This window comes from Arachis ipaensis, chromosome B2 (assembly GCF_059453495.1).
Source record: "Arachis ipaensis isolate K30076 ecotype BB chromosome B2, ASM5945349v1, whole genome shotgun sequence".
Lineage (NCBI taxonomy): Eukaryota > Viridiplantae > Streptophyta > Magnoliopsida > Fabales > Fabaceae > Arachis > Arachis ipaensis.
Window position 1 is genome coordinate 121,675,631 of NC_142437.1, and position 21,228 is coordinate 121,696,858.

General features: G+C 33.5%; 2 pseudogenes across 1 annotated transcript; both read left to right on the forward strand.

Moving 5' to 3' along the window:
* Nucleotides 1-3,566: 3,566 nt before the first annotated feature.
* LOC107628590 (MATH domain and coiled-coil domain-containing protein At3g58370-like) lies at nt 3,567-7,121 on the forward strand (annotated as a pseudogene). The gene is made up of 4 exons (XR_015905409.1): nt 3,567-3,623; nt 5,137-5,270; nt 5,373-5,521; nt 6,203-7,121. The product of XR_015905409.1 is annotated as an MATH domain and coiled-coil domain-containing protein At3g58370-like (transcript).
* A 1,313-nt stretch (nt 7,122-8,434) lies between these two features.
* On the forward strand, nt 8,435-20,579 carry LOC110269326 (MATH domain and coiled-coil domain-containing protein At3g58250-like; annotated as a pseudogene).
* Nucleotides 20,580-21,228: the final 649 nt, after the last annotated feature.

Sequence of the window (21,228 nt, forward strand, 5' to 3'; positions counted from 1 at the left end):
CAAATTATGGACTTTGTTCTTATACTGCTGTCATATAGGACATTTCATTAATTATTTAAATTTGACCTCATGGTGGGACTAAATTGAAGCTAAATAAAACTTGTTTGGATTTAAATAGAACACTTTAAACTTTATTTAAGGACCAAAACATAATTATGTCCAAATATAAGGGACCAATTTAGTACTTTAACCTTTATAATGCGTTAAAATTGTTCTCTTATTAGATGATTTTAGATAATAATTTTTTATAGTGTTACCATTGAAATTTAACTTTTTATTATTTATAACAATAAAATAAAATCGTTCTCTTTGACTATTTTAAAAAATAATTTTATAACTATTACAATAATTTGTTTTTAAGTAAAAATTTTTTAATGTTGTTTAAATAATTATACAAAAGATATGCATAAAAATCGTTATATACTTAATTTATAGTACATATAGAAACAATTGCCAAACTTTACTATATTTTAAAAATTATTTTATTAGATGGTTTTAGACAATAATTTTTATAATATTGTTGTTAAAATTTAATTTTTCATTTTATTATAATAATAAATTAAATTATTCTTTTTTACTATTTTAAAGAATAATTTTATAACTATTACAACAATATTTTTATCCAGCAATAACTTTTTAATATTGTTTAAATAAATAATTTTATAAATTAAAAGATACAACCATACTTTTTAATATTGTTTAAATAAATAATTTTATAAATTAAAAGATACAACCATTTTTAAATCATTGTTCAAATTAGTAACAAAACTATAACGACATAAAACGGTTACCTATCCAATTATAATTTTAAACCGATCTTTAAAAATTATTGTAAAAATCCTTGGACAACAAATTATGTAATTATGATACATGATGTTAGTAAACAATAAATGTAAATATCTTTGTTTAGTTACATTTTTGAGTAAATTATTAAAATAGTACTATTTTGTGAACAAAATATTTTTAAGAAATTATAAATGACAAACAATTTTTTTGAAAATTTTAAAGTAACAAAAATATATAAAAAATTACATTTTTATAAGTAAAAAAAATTTAAAATATGATTTGTACATTTAAATCAATTTTTTTATAATTGTTTTAAATAATTTTAAAAATTCATGCAAAATTTGATCTCCAAACTTCTCATTTTTTAAATTTCAGTTATTTACAAAAGAAAATTATAAAAAAAAGATTAGAGTAAATTATCAAATTTTAAAATAAAAATATTTTGTTTTTAACTATATTTATAAAAATGATGTTAAAATTCAATATTTAAAATCTTTTTGAAAATACGTTTTTAAATCTAGTTAATTTTATCATGTTTTAAATGTTTTAGATATACATTATCCAATTTATTTCCACCTCGCCCTTTGTATTTCATGTCTCGTAAGCATAATTCAAATAGACCCTAACATTATTACTCTTAACATCTTTCAATGCATGTTCAACCTAAAAAATAAAGTGATTACTGCGCAACCAATTAGATTAGACATCGATTACCAACGTACCATCATAACTCAAGAATGAACCTTTGGACTTCTGTGATTTCCTCCTCCGTTTTATATATAAGTATAGAATGTGGAACGTCTGAAATTTAAATTTTTTCATAAAATATTATTTCTTATTTTCAAATAGCTTTTTTTTTTTATTTTTTTGTCTCACTTATAAAATAAATAATAAAAAATTATATTTTTATTTTTTAAAATAAAATTTAAAATATTTAAATTTATAAGTATGAATATAAATGGATTTAAATTTCATCAATATCTTTATACTTTCTCTTTGCTTTTGCTGTGACATAATTGGTTCAGTCTAATAAGTTAATAATAATTTGTTAGAGATGATTAATTTATAAATCAAAACAATTAAAAATAACTAATAAAGTGGTAATTAGTTATAGATATTTTTTATCACTTGACAAGTTTATTAGAGTTAAATTAATTCCTTGATATATATATATATATTAGCCTAGTAACTAATAGAAAACTTTAAGTTTCTATTTTACTTTACAAAACCATTTTCCTTCATTATTTCTCTCTCGTCTTCATCTCCAACTCCTCTATTTTTATTCTACTTTCACATTTTTCTCCTCTCAAAGAACTCACTCCACAGAGTTTGATGAAAACTGCTGTCCTTCTGGCCCGCATTTACACTTGCACATTACCTTTATTTCAACTTGGTACCTAGCTAATTCCTCCATGCTCTGCTAATATATAACTTTAGATTCCTAATTTCTTATTCTCGCAAATATAAAATGTAAGGATTATTACATGAAAATCAAAGTTACCTACTACTATTGTATGATAATATTTCAGTTATTTTGTAAGAATTATGGAAAATCATCAAACATTGAGTGAGAAGTTTGAGAAATTCACATGGACCATCAACAATAATTTCTACGAGCTGGAGTATTATGAGGACCATTTTGTTGTTGGTGGCTACACATGGTACTCTCAAAATAATTTTTCAAAGTTATATAAAAACATCATATTATTGTGTATGTGCCCATTGATAAATTTTGGCATTTTTTATAATTTTGGAATTACTTTTAGGCTCCTTGTTGTGGCTGTAGATGAGGACCGCCTTATGGACATTTGCTTGAAAGTTGTTGATTATTCTCCGGATTTGATTCAAGGACACAGCGTCACTGCAAATTTTAAGTTGTCTCTTGTTAATCAGAGGGTTGACACACTCACAAAGTCAATAGGTATCTATGCTTTTTATTAGAAGAATGGTTCACAATTGAACTAAGCTTGTTTAAGTTCTCTGAGCTAATCAACACTATAGAATTTCGTCTCAAATATAATTTGAAATCCAAAAAATAAAATAAAATAAATTAATCACGTAGATTAAGATTTAAGATTGTTTTACTATTAGCTCCCAATTTCTACATAGTCAAAATTGTAATACGTATATATATAGTTGACTCAATACATTTTATGAATACAACTTATTCAATACATTTATTATGATATATATTATACATGTAGTTTTTCTTTTGACACGTACAATTGCATGCAAGATGGACAAGTGCGATTCAACGGAGATGCTGATGATGCAGATTATGTTTTCAGTTGGAGGATGTCTTTGGCTCCACTACTACAACTTACTTTGGATGATAATTGCTTCATTGTTGCCGAATTTTTCTTGAAGGAATCACCACGTCATCATAACGAATTAGATGATGGAACTAGTAACACTATTATTGATGATTCCTCAAAACCATGTTTTCATGTTTATGAAGATTTAGATAACACAAACGAAAAGGGTTTTGTTCAATTAGTAGAGGAAGCTTGCCACAAGCATCCATCACTCATTGAATGTCATAAGAACAAAAATCATAGTTCTATATTCACCAAATGGGGATTCATGGCAATGTGGAGAGTGTTACATTTTCTTAAGACTAAGAAGGTGAAGGATATGAATGTGAAGCTTGCAAGGAACTACAGGTATTATGGAAAGAAGTAAAGGCTTTTGGGTTTGATGATTTGGCTTGGTTGGAGCCTCATATTAAGTGTGCTTTGGGCATGAGGAATTATAAGGAGAGAGCTATGCATGTGAAAAAAATGAAGGAGAATGTGGCAGCTCTTGAAGTTGATCTTAAAGTGGCAAGAGAAGAATTGGTTAAAGCTCAACAAGGTTTTGAAGAAAGAGACTTAAATGATGTGTTGGGATATTGAAGACCTACCTAGCTAGGTTGGTTTCAATTTTGTGAAGAATGTCTTTAATTAAAAATATTGGTTTATAATTTTGTATCTAACTGATTAATTATTTTAGTGTGAAATGAGTTATCTTGAATCCTAAATGAATATTTACCCCTTCTGTGATCTTTTACATATATATGCCTCTTTTTTTTTTTCTAATTAGGTTTTTTTGTAACTTTTTTTTTTCAAAGTAATATGATAATTTGTCATATCATAGTATTGTTGATTCAGCTAAACTAATCTTGTTGAGTGTTTAAACTTTTCTATATTTATTCATTTTTAATATTTTCATGTGAGCATATAATTTTTTTTTATGTTACAACCGAGATTCAGATGAGACTTTTAATAGACAACACATGAAATTCATTGATCATGATTCATGAAAGGTTATAAAAGAAAAACTTGGAAGGCTTATTGGTGGTTAATTAATCCCTTGAATATGAGTTCGTATTTTTAAAATATGAATAAACTCATAATGATTCCTCTTCCTCTTTTATTGTTGAACAAAGTCATGACCATAATCTTAGCTTTTGAGTATTAAAATAATACTAATCCTCTTTGGAATTAGTGAATATGTGAATCCTAATGCACAACATGAAACCAATCCTTACGAAAGTATTGGAAATTTGGAATGTTGTTATGACTAATGAACCTAATTGAAGATACAATACTAATTATTAATTAAACTAATGGATTTGTTAAAAAAATTGTTGCTGTCATCATATTCATAATTTCATACCTATCCTCACTCTTCACTCTCTCTCTCTGGTCAAAGGTATGTTGCTCTTGGTGACGAATTTTCCTCCTTCATTCTTTAATAAATAAAAAAAAAAACAAAAAGTGTTTTTCTTCCTCGTAACTGTTGCTGTTGTGTGAATTTGAGTTATTTTCACTTGAAACTCTGTTTTGGATAATTGGACATTAGTTCATCATTTATGCATTCTGATATTGGCAGCATTTTATTATGTATGGTTTTTGTTTGGTTGACTCTCACTTTTGTATGTTACTTCTTCATTCTTCATTTGTTATTCAACTTCTCTGTGATTTCTTATACCCAAAATCCTTATCTTTCGTGGGTGATCCTCAAGTTTTGTTTTTTGTTCATCAAATTCGACATAGTTTATAATAGAACACTATAACTTACAACACTATTTAGGTACATACAGTAGGAGTTAGCTTAGGGGAAGTGAGTCAAGTGCAAAGTCAGGGTTCATGGTGAGAAAGACCAAACTTTTTACCAAGGTGGTTTAATAAAAAGATTTGAAAAAAAAAAAAGGTTATTCCACTAAGGGTATGTTTGGTTGGGGACTTGGGGTAAAAGTGAAGTGAAGTATTTGTAATTTTGCAGTTAAAGAAGGCCTAATTGTTGATTTGCTGTTATATTATATCAAATTCAATTGATTTTTTAGTTTTTTTTAATTATTATTTTTAGTGGTGGTATCAAATGGAGAATCAAGAAAAGATTGGAGAAACGTTTGAGACGTTCAAATGGACCATTAAGGACTTCTGTAAGTTGAAATCCAAGAAGATTTACTCTCAGAACTTCTACATTGGTGGTCATTCATGGTAATTGAATTAATTCTTGTTTACTATATATGTATGATACTTGATTAGTTGACATGACCGTTTGACAAGTGCATTTTAACATGTTTTGGACTTTGATTTTAGGCGGATTCTTATGTATCCAAAGGGAAACAATGTGGATTACTTGTCAATTTATTTAGATGCTGGTACTTTGGCTGATGTAGAGACCAGATTTTCCAAGTTTAAGTTGGTTCTAATTAATCAGGTCAATGACAAATTGACACAGATAAAAGGTATCTTTCGTATTTACCTCTCCCCTGTCCTGTATGTGTTTTCCTGTTCTTTTCTTTGTTGCTTCTTTTAGCTGTGTTATGTTTTTCTTTTTCATGAATGAAAATTGTGTTTCTTAACAATTTCTTGTAAAGTCTGTGTTTTGATTGGGTTTTAGATTTTTGGTTTTGACTACTTAAACTTAAGCTTTCATTTCTACCTTTTTTGAATTCATGGTCATTGATGATAAAGAATGAGCATATGGGTCATGTATCTTAGTCTTACTATATGCACAATCTTCTGGTGATTCTAATTATATAGATTACTTTTTTGGATCAAGATCCTTTATGGGGAGAGTATTGGTAAAATGATAAAGTGAGGAATTAATTACTTTTAAATTAAGATAGTGCATATCTCACATATGATAGGAGTTACAAATTCAATAGTGATTAACTCCTCACTTTATCACTTTACCAATTTCTTCACTTTAGAAGATCTAAATATACTATTTTAACGAGTTTTGTTAGATACATACCAATTTCACAAGTTCAAAACCACTCCAATTGTGTGAAAACAACATTGCTATTTTCTAATTCATTAAGTAATATATGAGTTCTATCTTATCTACAAATACTAGCATGGTGTTAATGTATGTCCTATCTTACAAAAAGTTGACTCTTGACATGTACATATGAATTTTCCAGAAACTCAACATACATTCAATGCCAGAGAGAGTGACTGGGGCTTCACATCGTTTATACCTTTAGCTGACCTTTATATTTAATAACAAGGGGTTTATTGTGAATGACACTTGTATAATTGAAGCTAGGATTTCCATCAGCCACCCAGAACTTGAGAAAAAGGTTGATGAAGCTGCTCCACCAGTTTCTGTGCAAGTTCCTGCTAAGCCTATTGAACATGCTGATAATCCTTTACCTATGGACATATCTGCAATCCCAATTGATGAGCATGTTGATTTCAGTGGTTTAGGGAAAATAGAAAAAGCGTTTGTTCCTCTTCTAGACGAAGTATGTGCAAAGCATCCCTCAGTTATTGGATGCCAGAAGAAGAGAAGTCGAAGGTTTAGCGAATGGGCATTCACGGCTTTGGGAAGAGTTCTGCATTTCCTCAAGACTAAAAAGGTGAGAGATATGGATGAAGAGGCTTGTAGCCATCTTCAAATCTTATGGGAGGAACTCGAGACGTTTAGATTCAATTTAACTTGGCTGGAGCCACATGTTCAATCTGCCTTAGGTATGAAAAATTACATGGAAAGATCCGCTAAGGTGAAAAGTGTGAAGGAGAATGTGGCTGCTCTGGAGATGGAAATGAAGAAGCTGAAGGCAATGGTTACTTCCGTAGAAGTTGATCTTGAAATGGCAAGAAGTGAATTGGTGAAAGTTGAAGAAGGCTTTGAAGAGATAGATTTGGATGGTGAACTAGGATATGGACCATAGACTCACTTATTTTGTTGAAATTTCACTTAATCTATGCAGATATTGTAAGGAACAAATGAATCCTTGTGCAAGAAAACAGTCCTAACTAGTTTTGGTTGAATTGCACAAAGAAAGAAGATTACCAATTAAATTAACTAACACATTGCTGTAATTTTGTGAAACGTGACTCTTATTGAGTTATTTCTACTGAAGCTAATATTAATCTCCTCTTTTTAGGGAGGTTACTGTAGGTAAGAAAAATCTAAGTGTTTGTGTACTATATCACCTAATATTAGGAGAAGTTAGTATAATTATTTATTATTATTAACATGAACTTTAAAGTAGTTAGGAAAGATTTAGTGAGCTCACCAAGGGGAATAATGCCATAAATTAGATAAACTAAAATACCATAGTATCAATATAGATATATCGTGTCATGGTAATTGTGACATGACATTACAACGACTTATTGTAAATGTGGTCTCTGATTCACATTCTCAAGATATTACATTTTCCAATTTCATCCTCTTCGTTTCTATTTCATGGCTCGGAAACGTAATTCAAATAAAATAAAACGAGAAGAATTATTATTACTCTTAACATTTTCCCATGCATGTTCAACATAAAAAAGATACTGATTACTGTGCAACCATTTAGATTAGACATCGATACCACTGTATCATCATAACTAAGAATGAATCTTTGGACCAATTTACTCCTACGTTTTATATATAAAAGTATGAATATGATTTCAACATTCTAAACTCTGCGTCTATCTAAACTTGGTACGTATTATCTTTATTCTCTGTTGATATAAATAGTTTCCTCATTTCTTATTTCTCATAAATATAAAATGTCAAATATTAATCATTTTATAACAATCAAAATCAACAAGAATTCACTTACCCGCTACTATTTTATAATAATATTTCAGTTATTTTGTAAGAGTTATTGGGCAGCTGTTGAAATATAACGTTGAATCATCAAAGTATCAAACCATGAATGAGAAGTTTCTTTCTTTCTCCCATAAGTAGAAAAAAAAAAAAAAACTCTTTCTTTCTTGTAACTGTTGCTGTTGTGGGAACTTGAGTGTTATTTGAAGCTGCCTTTATATGAGAACCATTTGGGGTTACACCGTTTCCTTAATGTCACTTGAATCTCTGTTTTTTGGATAATTTTGCCAGCATTTTCCTATGTATGAATTTTGTTTAGTTGACTCCCTCTTTTGCATGTTACTTCTTCATTCTTCGTTTTTTTATTCAACTTCTTTGTGATTTCTTATACCCAAATCCTTATCAAATTCGACTTAGCCCACTCGCGGGGTAATAATAAATAATGTGAAGCTTTTGTAATTTTACAGTTGAAGAAGGTGTACTTATTTATTTCTTGTTGTAATATTTATCGAATTCAATTGATTTTAGTTTTCTTTTTCTTTCTTTTTTGTCCTTTTTTTTCCCTAGCGGTGGTGTGAAATGGAGAATCAGAAAAAAAATTGGTGAAATGTTTGAGACATTCAAATTGACCATTAAGAACTTATCTAAGTTGAACAACAAGATTATTTTTTTGGTAAGGAGGAACACCAAGAAGATTTACTCTCAGGAATTCTTCATTGGTGGCCATTCATGGTACTTGAACTAATTCTAATTTATATATATATATACGTGATACCTCATTAGTTGACGTGAACATTGAGCCGTGTTACACGTTTTGGACTTTGCTTTTAGGCGGTTTCTTATGTTTTCGAAAGGAAATAAGGTGGATTACTTGTCAATTTATTTGGACGCTAGTGATGCTGCTACTCTGCCAAATGGATGGACCAGATTTTCCAAATTCCAGTTGGTTCTGATTAATCAGGTTAATAGCAAAATGACAGAAGTAAGAGGTAACTTTCATATTTCCCTCAACTGCCCTTATGCTTTGTTGGGTTTTAGATTTTTTTTGTTTTGACTACTTAAGCTTATGCACTCATTTTTACATATCGGTCATGTATCTTATGATATGCATAGTTTTCTGGTTATTCATATTATATAGATTAGTTTCTTTACAAGTTTCGTTAGATACGTACCAATTTTACAAGTTTCCAAAACCACTCCAACTGTACGACCACAACATTGCTATTTTCTAATTCATTAAGTATGAATTCTAACTAATCTAAAATACCAGGATGGTGTTAAGGGCTGCATCTTCCGACTGGAAGGCAGCAAGAGCGTCCTTGTTGGTTGGTTTACTTTCATCAATACTTTTGTTTGATGATTACAACACTAAAAATATTTTTGATTAATAAATTGTTTTTTTAGATTAATGTGATTGTCTTCGATAACATTATCGAAGAATAGAACACTTAATCCAAAAATGTCAGTTTTCAAATCAGTAATAATTGTCATTTAAAATCTCTATTACTATTGACCCATTCAACACGTCTACCAAAACTTGCGATTTTTTTTTATAGTTTCCAAGTGGCTAAGAGAAGGAGGGTTGAATCTTAGCCCTCTTTTTGCTCAATAACACTTGCTGGTCTTTGAAATATCTTCAGGAGACTTTTTGATTTTTGTCTCGTCCCTAGCCACGAGACTTTTATTTTTGTCTCGTCACTTGGCACGAGATATTTTTCCAGTTTTAGCTCCTGTGCAGTAGAAACAGAAATGGGAGTAGAAAAGAGAAAAAATTACACCCAGATATATCCTGGTTCAGCTGCTAAGTGCAGTGCAGCCTACATCCAGTCTCCATCACAACCATGATGGAATTTCACTATAATCTTATTGATTACAGGCTGTAAAGTGCTAACCCAACTTACAAGGGGATTCCCACAGAATAATGAAACATAACATAGTTGAACAAAGGAACTCTAAGGACATCTATGGCTTTTTTTTTTAATTTTGCACTCTTTGCCTTTTTCCACTCTATAGCTTTTTCATACAAACCTCACTGTTTGCCTTTTTTCCATCAGACTCAAGACATGACAAAATTAAACAGAATACATTGAAGGAGAAGAGAAATCTGTTAGCTCAGGTAGCTATGAGAACCCTGTGCCTTGCACTCTCACACTTTCTTTTTGCTTCAAACCATGGGTGTTCTCCCTTTTTATAGAAGGGGGAAGCCTCCACAGTTGAAAATAAAAAACCAAGCTAACTTCTTCTTCTCCATGAACAAAACCGGTTCGGCCAGAGAGAGAGAAGAGATAACCCATGCAAAACCCAACATGCAATTACCTATAGTCTTTCCTTGGTCATCACTCTTCATCAATCCGAGCGCTCCATCCTTGGCTTGCTCTCCAAGATGGATTTCTGGCCCTTGATGCTTCATGATGATGATGGCTTCTTCTGCTCCACTTTTGCTTCCTCCCTGACATAGCCACCCTAGCTACCTTCTGTGATGAGTGAACCCAAAAGCAGTGACAAGCCATCCCTCCAAGGATCTTCTCCTTGCTGGCTGAATCTTTTTCAACCATTTTTGGTATGAAGAAGCCAAGATCTCATCACAAAATCTTACTACAAGTGATAAGAATCTCAACCACAGCATACTTTATGTTTTCTTTTTCGTGCCATCATTTTGATGGTCTTGTAGCGTGCTTCTTTTTCTCTTCGGTGGCTATGCTTAGCTTCCATGGTTTCTCTGTGTTATGACCGAAGGTTAGAAGCAGAGAGAGAAGAAGGGAAGGTATGAATATTAACTAAAGAATTTAGACAAGATAAATTAAATGTCCACTTCCCTTTTGTTTCTTAGTAGCGTGCCTTTCATTAAGGCCATCAATCAAATCAATGAAACTCTCTCTCATAGTTCCAATGCATTTATTAGCTTCACTCTAATGAAATTTGAATTCCATCATATGGTGAAGTGTGAGATCCGTTGAAGGCATAAAGCAATAACATTTGCTTTCCTGATTAATTGTTTTCTGATCATGCATTGGGTGTATAGCAAAAAATGATTAACTTGGGCTTGTAACAATAATGGATCAATTTGGCCCAAGCAACATAATAATCAATTTCAGCCATATAATATAGAAAACTTTCAACTAGGCTGAATGTAGATCTTGATTTTGGGCTTGCAATGTTTCTTTTATTTTTCGGCCCAATAATAAACCTGCATCACAAAATTATTGATTAACATGTGTTAAATGAAAATCAATTTAATAATTTTGTAATTAATATAATTAATAATGTTTAGTCATCACAAATATTAATTTAGAATTTTCCAAACTCATCAATCTCCCCTTTGATGACAAACATTATTAAAAATGAAATGGAAAGAAATTAAAGATTAGAGTATAGAGTACTCCCTTTGAATATTTGAATTTCTCCTCCTCTCAAATTGTCACATGGCTCCCCCTTAATATGTGCTATTTTACCAAGGGAAGCTCCAACCTGTAACAATTTTATCAAGCCTAATACAACAATGTTATTCAACATATTCATTATATAATGTAGAATGGCTTGATTTATGAGCAGAATTTGAATGATAATCAAAACTCATTTGTTATCAATAATTTGATTTTCTGCTCAAACATTACACACATCAATTGAGTACATAAAAATTTCTGTTCAAATGATTTTCAAATATTTTCCAGTCAAGATATCAGAGCAATATAATTATGGTGAGGAAAATACTTTGAGTCACACATGAGCATCTCAAAACATGGCGGCTGTTAGATTTTATTTACATATCACAGCTTAAAGAAACTGCCAAAAATAAAGTATCTAACATGTTTACCAAGATGAATCAGAATATTCCTATTCCACTAGTAGCAAGCATATTCATCCAGATAAATCCATCACAAGAGTACATGTTAACAACCAATTAACAGCCAGACAGTCATATACTCAAAACAAGTACCTCACAATTATAATCAACCAAGTATTATTAGTATGCATTATTAAGCATCAAGTGTATCCTTTTAACAAGGGTGATCATGAACTTTCAAAAAGAAAACTTCATCTCCTGTTTTCCAGATTCAATTTTCAGCACTTTCTCCCTCTTTTGTCATCAAAGGGGCACCTGCAAAAAGATTTGACATAGGAAATAGAGTATGCAAAATATAACCCAAAAGTATCCACAAAGTATCACAGAATTATAGTACTAACAGTATCCAACCCAACAAAACAAAGTATCAAATTGAGCTTAAGAATGCCAATATCAAATAAAGAAGACAGGAATTAATCATCAGAGAGATTAAGATCAGATTCTTCAGCGCCTTCTTCACTACCACCTCCCAGCTCCTCTTCAAAGTTTTTCAGCATCAGACTCACTCTATCCTTGCATCTCATCCAAGCCCTTTCATTTTCATAGGCTAGCTTGCGAGCCGCCCTATGAGATTGCACCATTAGTTCAGACATATTTGAGAATTCAGTGAGTATTTCCTTGATCGATTCGGTTGCTTTGGAGGATTCAGGCTGGCTCTCAAAGTCGCTATCCGAAGGCATGGATTTCTTACCCTTGGTTCCTTTAACAGCTCCACCCCCCTTTGATCATAGAGACTTTATTTTCTACATCCTCATTTGTTAAATCTACCTTAAAGTACTCAAAAATACATGTGAGAAACATTTCATAAGGTAAATTAGCCTTTTTGGTACTTTTTACAGACTTTCACATATGTCTAATGATGAGATAACCAAATGAAATAGGAGATGAAGTAACAAGAGCAAAAATTATGAGAGAATCAGATACTGTTACCCTGTTATGAGAGCCACTCTGTGGGATAAGAATGTGAGTTATGATGCGGTGCAGTAGTGAGTTGGTTGGTCCAAGAGCTTTGTGGGTAGGGACAGTGCTGTCTAGTCCAGACAGATTTTCACAAATATGTTGAAGATCTTGCTTGTATGTGACCCCAACGTGTGCATCCCATTTGTCAGTCATGTATACCCTCGGTCCTTCATCCGTGTAACCAAGGGCAGAGCCGATGGTTTCAGCGTTCAAAGTGATGTGCACACACTTTACATAGGAGTAAAGACTACCATCAATCAATCTCAGATTAGCATAAAATTGTCTCACCAGCCCTGGGTAAACCATTTTGTGAATGAGGAGCAATAGGGACCATTTGAGATTGTCAAACAGAGGATGTATATTGATCCCTTTGGCAGCCAGAGAATCAAGATTCACCAAGTATGAGAGACACAGATGCCGCTTTTCCAATACCTCCTGGTGGAATTCATAGAATGCACATGTAGAAAACCTTGAGGGTTCATAGTGAAAATGTGGTTTATGAAATTTGTTCTTGAATTCCAATGATCCAAGGTTTGCGGGTTCCCTAGTCTCGTGCAACACGAAACCTTTGGTCTTCTGAGGGCTTTTTCCAGATGCATGTGGAGTGGACTTCTTCGATGGTGGTGGAGGGGGTTATGTGTGAGATTCCTCTTTCTCTTCTTCCATGCTTGATTCCTTGTTCTTTTCACTTTTCCTCCTTCTAGAAGATTTCTGGGCTATTACTTAGCGCCTCATTGATTCGGGTTGCTTGGTGGAAGGTGAGGGAGAAGATGAAGAAGTGGAATGAATATGTATGTGTGTGTGAGTTTGAGGAGTAGAAGGTTTTTGAGAGAGACGAATTCTTTCGCTCTTTCTAGATGCAGTTTTCTTTTTTATTATGTGAAAAAGATGAATGGAGATGGAAGTTAAAGAGAAGGCCGAAGGGTGAGGTGAGTGGAGGGAGGTTAGAGGGACATTAAATGCTGATTATAAAGAGATAGTGGATGGAGTTAATGACCATCAAGGGCGCGGTTATTAACCAAGGAGGTTTCCATTTATTTGAAATAAAACTGTAAAAGATGGTTTTCTTGAATCAAGGGATTAGTTGAAAGAAAAGATTTGATTTGTTAGTTCCTCATTTTTGAAAATACCAATCCTTTTTGTTGTCTCATCAAATCTAATTGGAAGAGGATAATGTCAAATCAAATCTTTCCTTTCAACTAAACCCTTGATTTAAGGAAAAAACCTTTTTCAGTTTTATTTCAAATAAATGGAAACCTCCTTGGTTAATAACCGCGCCCTTGATGGTCATTAACTCCCTCCACTATCTCTTTCCAATCAGCATTTAATGTCCCTCTAACCTCCCTCCACTCACCTCACCCTTCAGCCTTCTCTTCAACTTCCATCTCTATTCATCTTTTTCATATAATGAAAAAGAAAACTGCATCTAGAAAGAGCGAAAGAATTCGTCTCTCTCAAAAACCTTCCACTCCCCAAACTCACACACACATACATATTCATTCCACTTCTTCATCTTCTCCCTCACCTCCCACCAAGCAACCCGAATCAATGAGGCGCAAAGTAATAGCCCAGAAATCTTCTGGAAGGAGGAAAAGTGAAAAAAACAAGGAACCAAGCATGGAAGAAGAGGAAGAGGAATCTCACACATCACCCCCTCCACCACCATCGAAGAAGTCCACTCCACATGCATATGGAAAAAGTCCTCAGAAGACCAAAGGTTTCGTGTTGCACAAGACTAGGGAACCCGCAAACCAAGGATCATTGGAATTCAAGAACAAATTTCATAAACCACATTCTCATTATGATCCCTCAAGGTTTTTTACATGTGCATTCTATGAATTCCACCAGGAGGTATTGGAAAAGCGGCATCTGTGTCTCTTATACTTGGTGAATCTTGATTCTCTGGCTGCCAAAGGGATCAATTTACATCCTCTGTTTGACAATCTCAAATGGTCTCCATTGCTCCTCATTCACAAAATGGTTTACCCAGGGCTGGTGAGACAATTTTATGCTAATCTGAGATTGATTGATGGTAGTCTTCACTCCTATGTGAAGCGTGTGCATATCACTCTGAACGCTGAGACCATCGGCTCTGCCCTTGGTTACACGGATGAAGGACCGAGGGTATACATGACTGACAAATGGGATGCACATGTTGGGGTCACATACAAGCAAGCTCTTCAACATATTTGTGAAAATCTGTCTGGACTAGACGACACTGTCCCTACCCACAAAGCTCTTGGACCAACCAACTCACTACTGCACCGCATCATAACTCACATTCTTATCCCACAGAGTGGCTCTCATAACAGGGTAACAGTATCTGATTCTCTCATAATTTTTGCTCTTGTTACTTCATCTCCTATTTCATTTGGTTATCTCATGATTAGACATATGTGAAAGTCTGTAAAAAGTACCAAAAAGGCTAATTTACCTTATGGAATGTTTCTCACATGTATTTTTGAGTACTTTAAGGTAGATTTAACAAATGAGGATGTAGAAAACAAAGTCTCTATGATCAAAGGGTGGTGGAGCTGTTAAAGGAACCAAGGGTAAGAAATCCATGCCTTCGGATAGCGACTTTGAGAGCCAGCTTGAATCCTCCAAAGAAACCGAATCGATCAAGGAAATACTCACTGAATTCTCAAATATGTCTGAACTAATGGTGCAATCTCATAGGGCGGCTCGCAAGCTAGCCTATGAAAATGAAAGGGCTTGGATGAGATGCAAGGATAGAGTGAGTCTGATGCTGGAAAACTTTGAAGAGGAGCTGGGAGGTGGTAGTGAAGAAGGCGCTGAAGAATCTGATCTTAATATCTCTGATGATTAATTACTGTCTTCTTTATTTGATATTGGCATTCTTAGGCTAAATTTCATACTTTGTTTTGTTGGGTTGGATAATGTTAGTACTATAACTCTATGATACTTTGTGGATACTTTTGGGTTATATTTTGCATACTCTATTTCCTATGTCAAATCTTTTTGCAGGTGCCCCTTTGATGACAAAAGGGGGAGAAAGTGCTGAAAATTGAATATGGAAAACAGGGGATGAAATTTTCTTTTTGAAAGTTCATGATCACCCTTGTTAAAAGGATACACCTGATTCTTGATAATGCATACTAATAATACTTGGTTGATTATAATTGTGAGGTACTTGTTTTGAGTATATGACTGTCTGGCTGTTAATTGGTTGTTAACATGTATTCTTGTGATGGATTTATCTGGATGAATATGCTTGCTACTAGTGGAATAGGAATATTCTGATTCATCTTGGTAAACATGTTAGATACTTTATTTTTGGCAGTTTCTTTAAGCTGTGATATATGTAAATAAAATCTAACAGCTGCCATGTTGTGAGATGCTCATGTGTGACTCAAAGTATTTTCCTCACCATAATTATATTGCTCTGATATCTTGACTGGAAAATATTTGAAAATTATTTGAACAGAAATTTTTATGTACTCAATTGATGTGTGTAATGTTTGAGCAGAAAATCAAATTATTGATAACAAATAAGTTTTTATTATCATTCAAATTCTACTCATAAATCAAGCCATTCAACATTACATAATGAATATGTTGAATAACATTGTTGCATTAGGCTTGATAAAATTGTTACAGGTTGGAGCTTCCCTTGGTAAAATAGCACATATTAAGGAGGAGCCATATGACAATTTGAAAGGGGGAGAAATTCAAATATTCAAAGGGAGTACTCTATACTCTAATCTTTAATTTCTTTCCATTTCAATTTTAATAATGTTTGTCATCAAGGGGGAGATTGATGAGTTTGGAAAACTCTAAATTAATATTTGTGATGACTAAACATTATTAATTATATTAATTACAAAATTATTAAATTAATTTTTATTTAACAGATGTTAATCAATAATTTTGTGATGCAGGTTTATTATTGGGCCAAAAAATAAAAGAAATATTGCAACCCTAAATCAAGATCTACATTCAGCCTGGTTGAAAGTTTCCTATATTATATGGTTGAAATTCATTATTATGTTGCTTGGGCCAAATTGATCCATTATTGTTACAAGCCCAAGTTAATCACTTTTTGCTATACACCCAATGCATGATTCACAAACAATTAATCAGGAAAGCAAATATTGTTATTGCTTTATGCCTTCAATGGATCTCACACTTCACCATATGATGGAATTCAAATTTCATTAGAGTGAAGCTAATAAATGCATTGGAACTATGAGAGAGAAAGTTTCATTGATTTGATTGATGGCCTTAATGAAAGGCATGCTACCAAGAAACAAAACGAAAATGGACGTTTAATTTATCTTATCTAAATCCTTTAGTTAATATTCATACCTTCCCTTCTTCTCTCTCTGCTTCTAACCTTCGGTCATAACACAGAGAAACCATGGAAGCTAAGCATTGCCACCGAAGAGAAAAAGAAGCACGCTACAAGACCATCAAAATGATGGCACGAAAAAGAAAACATAAAATATGCTGTGGCTATGATTCTTATCACTTGTAGTAAGATTTTGTGATGAGATCTTGGCTTTTTCATACCAAAAATGGTTGAAGGAGATTCGGCCAGCAATGAGAAGATCCTTGGAGGGATGGCTTGTCACTGTTTTTGGGTTCACTCATCACAGAAGGTAGCTAGGGTGGCTACGTGAGGGAGGAAGCAGAAGAAGCCATCATCATCATGAAGCATCAAGGGCCAGAAATCTATCTTAGAGAGCAAGCCAAGGATGGAGTGCTCGGATTGATGAAGAGTGATGACCAAGGAAGGATTAGAGGTAATTGCATGTTGGGTTTTGCATGGGTTATCTCTTCTCTCTCTCTGGACGAACCGGTGTTGTTCATGGAGAAGAAGAAGTTAGCTTGGTTTTTTAGTTTCAACTGTGGAGGCTTCCCCCTTCTATAAAAAGGGAGAACAGCCACGGTTTGAAGCAAGGAGAAAGTGTGAGAGTGCAAGGCACAGGATTCTCAGAGCTACCTGAGCTAACAGATTTCTCTTCTCCATCAATGTATTCTGTTTTGTAATTTTTTGTTTAATTTTGTCATGTCTTGAGTCTCATGGAAAAAGACAAATAGTGAGGTTTGTATGAAAAATCCATAGAGCGGAAAAAGGCAGAGAGTGCAAAATTAAAAGAAAAAGCCATAGATGTCCTTAGAGTTCCTTTGTTCATCTATGTTGTGTTTCATGATTCTGTGGGAATCCCCTTAGTTGGGTTAGCACTTTACAGCCTGTAATCAAGAAGATTATAGTGAAATTCCATCATGGTTGTGATGGAGACTGTATGTAGGCTGCACTGCACTTAGCAGCTGAACCAGGATATATCTGGGTGTAATTTTCTCTCTTTTCTACTCCCATTTCTATTTCTACTGCACAGGAGCTAAAACTGGAAAAATATCTCGTGCCAAGTGACGAGACAAAAATAAAAGTCTCGTGGCTAGGGACGAGACAAAAATCAAAAAGTCTCCTGAAGATATTTCAAAGACCAGCAAGTGTTACTGAGCAAAAAGGGGGCTAAGATTCAACCCCCCTTCTCTTAGCCACTGGAAACCATCAGTTCTTATATTCCCAGGGCTCCCCGGATAGCACATTTTGTGGGTTCGAGGCGTTGGTACCAAGTTGTGAAATCGAACCCTCGAGGATTGATTTTTGGATTATTTTGGAAGGGTTTTCGGTTGATGAAGTGAGAGATGTTAAAAGCTTGATTTATCAATAAATCTTCATCTTCAGCATTAGGGAAGAAATGAAGTTTTTTGTTTGCTCTTTCAAGAATTTCAATCGGTCCAAGGAAGCAGTGTGTATCTGTACCGATTGTGAAGGGGATTAGAATTCTGGTGTCATTGACCTGCAAATGGGGATCGTCAATGATGATATCATTGACTTGATTAAGAATGCGAAGGGCTGGTGGAGATGGTGGTGCAATTACATGACCTTTACCCTTATCTTGAATAGTGGCATGAGAAGAGGAACCAGCCATTGTCAAAGAAAAGAAAGGAGATTGAAGGTTGAGGATTTTGTGAAGAAATTCTTGGTGTAGAGAAAATTCAAAGAATGATGAGGTTCGAGAGAACAAAGGAGAAAGTGAGGAATTTAAAGTATTACTGTAGCCATTACTGTGGAAGGAATGCGAATAAAGGTAACTTCGTGAGGAAGATGAAGTGGTGGAGAGAGAAATCGCAAGTTTCGGGAGACGTGTTGAGTGGGTCAGTAGTAATGGGGAGTTTAAATGACAATTATTACTAATTTGAAAATTGACGTCTCTTGGATTAAGTGTTTTACTCTTCGATAATGTTATCGAAGGCAACCACATTAATCCAAGGGGGGCAATTTGTTGATCAAAAATATTTTCGATAAAAGCGAATTGATTCGGAATGAGTCTGGTATGGTCTCTCGAGAAGATATACGTATAAGCATGAGGTTGGAAGTAATTAGCGTTGATTTGGATTTCAATTGTTTTGTTAATCGAGTAGGCCTGATCGAATAGGAAATTCGATTCGAGAAATCGAGTAAGGCCTTCGATGAGCTGGTCGAATAGTCATAGAAGAGGGAGAGTTAGTAGCTTCTATCACACGAGAAAATCATGGGGAATATCTACAATCATGCAGCGGGAACGGTTACCAAGAGCAATTACATTTCAAATTTGTAATTTTGTATTTAATTGTAAATTAATTGTTAGTTATGTAAGATTAGTCTATAAATACTAAGAAATGTTAGGGAATAAATGTTAGAACTTTTACTCAGAAACAAACTCAAGTACACTCACATCCCAGGAAATTCCTGAGTCTGCAATCGAGTAACTTTTTTGTAGGGTTCCTTCCATCTTTTCATTCTTTCAATTTGTATTTTTGTAAATTTAACATTTCAAGTAAATTTATTTTCCAAATGTTCTTTATTTTCATCGTTCAATTTATCTTTCTGCATTTTAACTTTCATGTCAAAGCCCTTTGATCCAGTTGAAGGCATTTTACTATTTTTTTCTCGATTTTAATACATTTTCTTTTTGAAAACCTTATTCATTTGTTCCTTTTATTGCTTTACAAGTTGTTAATTTACCTTTTATCCTATTTTTCGTCTAATCGAAGACGCTTTGATGCACTTTTAGAAAACTGGTACTCGCATAGAGGAGTAGATTTCGCTCACAGACCACTAGATATCGAATGACCATCGATTTGCTAAAAATCAAGAAAACAGGAATTTTCTATCTTACAATAAGTTGACTCTGGTGGACTCTTGATATGCATATATGAATTTTCCAGAAACTCAACACACATTTAGTGCCGAAAAGAGTGACTGCGGCTTCCCATCATTCATACCTTCACCTGACTTTTATGATCATAGCAAGGGTTTATTGTGAATGACACTTGTATAATTGAAGCTAAGATTTCCATCAGCCACCCAGAACTTGAGAAAAAGGTTGATCAAGCTCCTGATAATCCTTTATCTATGGACATGTCTACGGTCTCAATTGATGAGCTTGTTGATTTCAGGGGTTTAGGGAAAATAGAAAAATCATTTGTTCCTCTTCTTGAGGAAGTATGTGCAATGCATCCCTTAGTTATTGAATGCCAGAAGAAGAGAAGTCAAAGGTTTAGCGAATGGGCATTCACGGCTTTGGGTAGAGTTCTGCATTTCCTCAAGACCAAAAAGGTGAGAGATATGGATGAAGAGGCTTCTAGCCATCTTCAAATCTTATCGGAGGAACTCAAGACGTTTAGATTCGATTTAACTTGGCTGGAGCCGCATGTTCAATCCGCCTTAAGTATGAAAAATTACATGGAAAGATCTGCTGAGGTGAAAATTGTGAAGGAGAATGTGGCAGCTCTGGAAATGGAAATGAAGAAGCTGAAGGCAATGGTTGCTGATGTAGAAGTTGATCTTGAAATGGCAAGAAGAGAATTGGTGAAAGTTGAAGAAGGCTTTGAAGAGAGAGATTTGGATGGTGAACTAGGATATGGACTATAGACTCACTTATTTTGTTGAAATTTCACTTAATCTATGCAAAGATTGTAAGGAACAAATGAATCTTTGTGCAAGAAAACAGTCCTAATTAGTTTTGATGAGTTGCACAAAGAAGGAAGATTACCAATTAACTTTCTGACAATTACCAATTAACTTGACTAACAAATTGCTGTAATTTTGTGAAACGTGACACTTATTTCTACCGAAGCTAATATTGATCCCCTCTTTTAGGGAGGCTACTATAGTTATGAAAAATCTAAGAGTTTGTGTACTTATATCACCTAATATTAGAAGTTAGTATACTTATTTATTATTATTAACATGAACTTTAAAGTAGTTAGAAAAGATGCCAATGAGTTATATCTCAAATAGCATAGTTTTTCCATCCTCATCTAAGAAGTTGCGGGTTCGAGTCTCCCTGTATTTGGTAAAAAGAAAAAAAAAGTAGTTAGGTAAGATTTATTGAGCTCACCAAGAAGTTGCGGGTTCGAGTCTCCCTATATTTGGTAAAAAGAAAAAAAAAGTAGTTAGGTAAGATTTATTGAGCTCACCAAGGGGAATAATGCCATATATTAGGTAAACTAAAATACCATAGTATGAATATAGACATGTTGGTTGACTCAATAACAAGATGGTAGTAAAATCTGAAAAA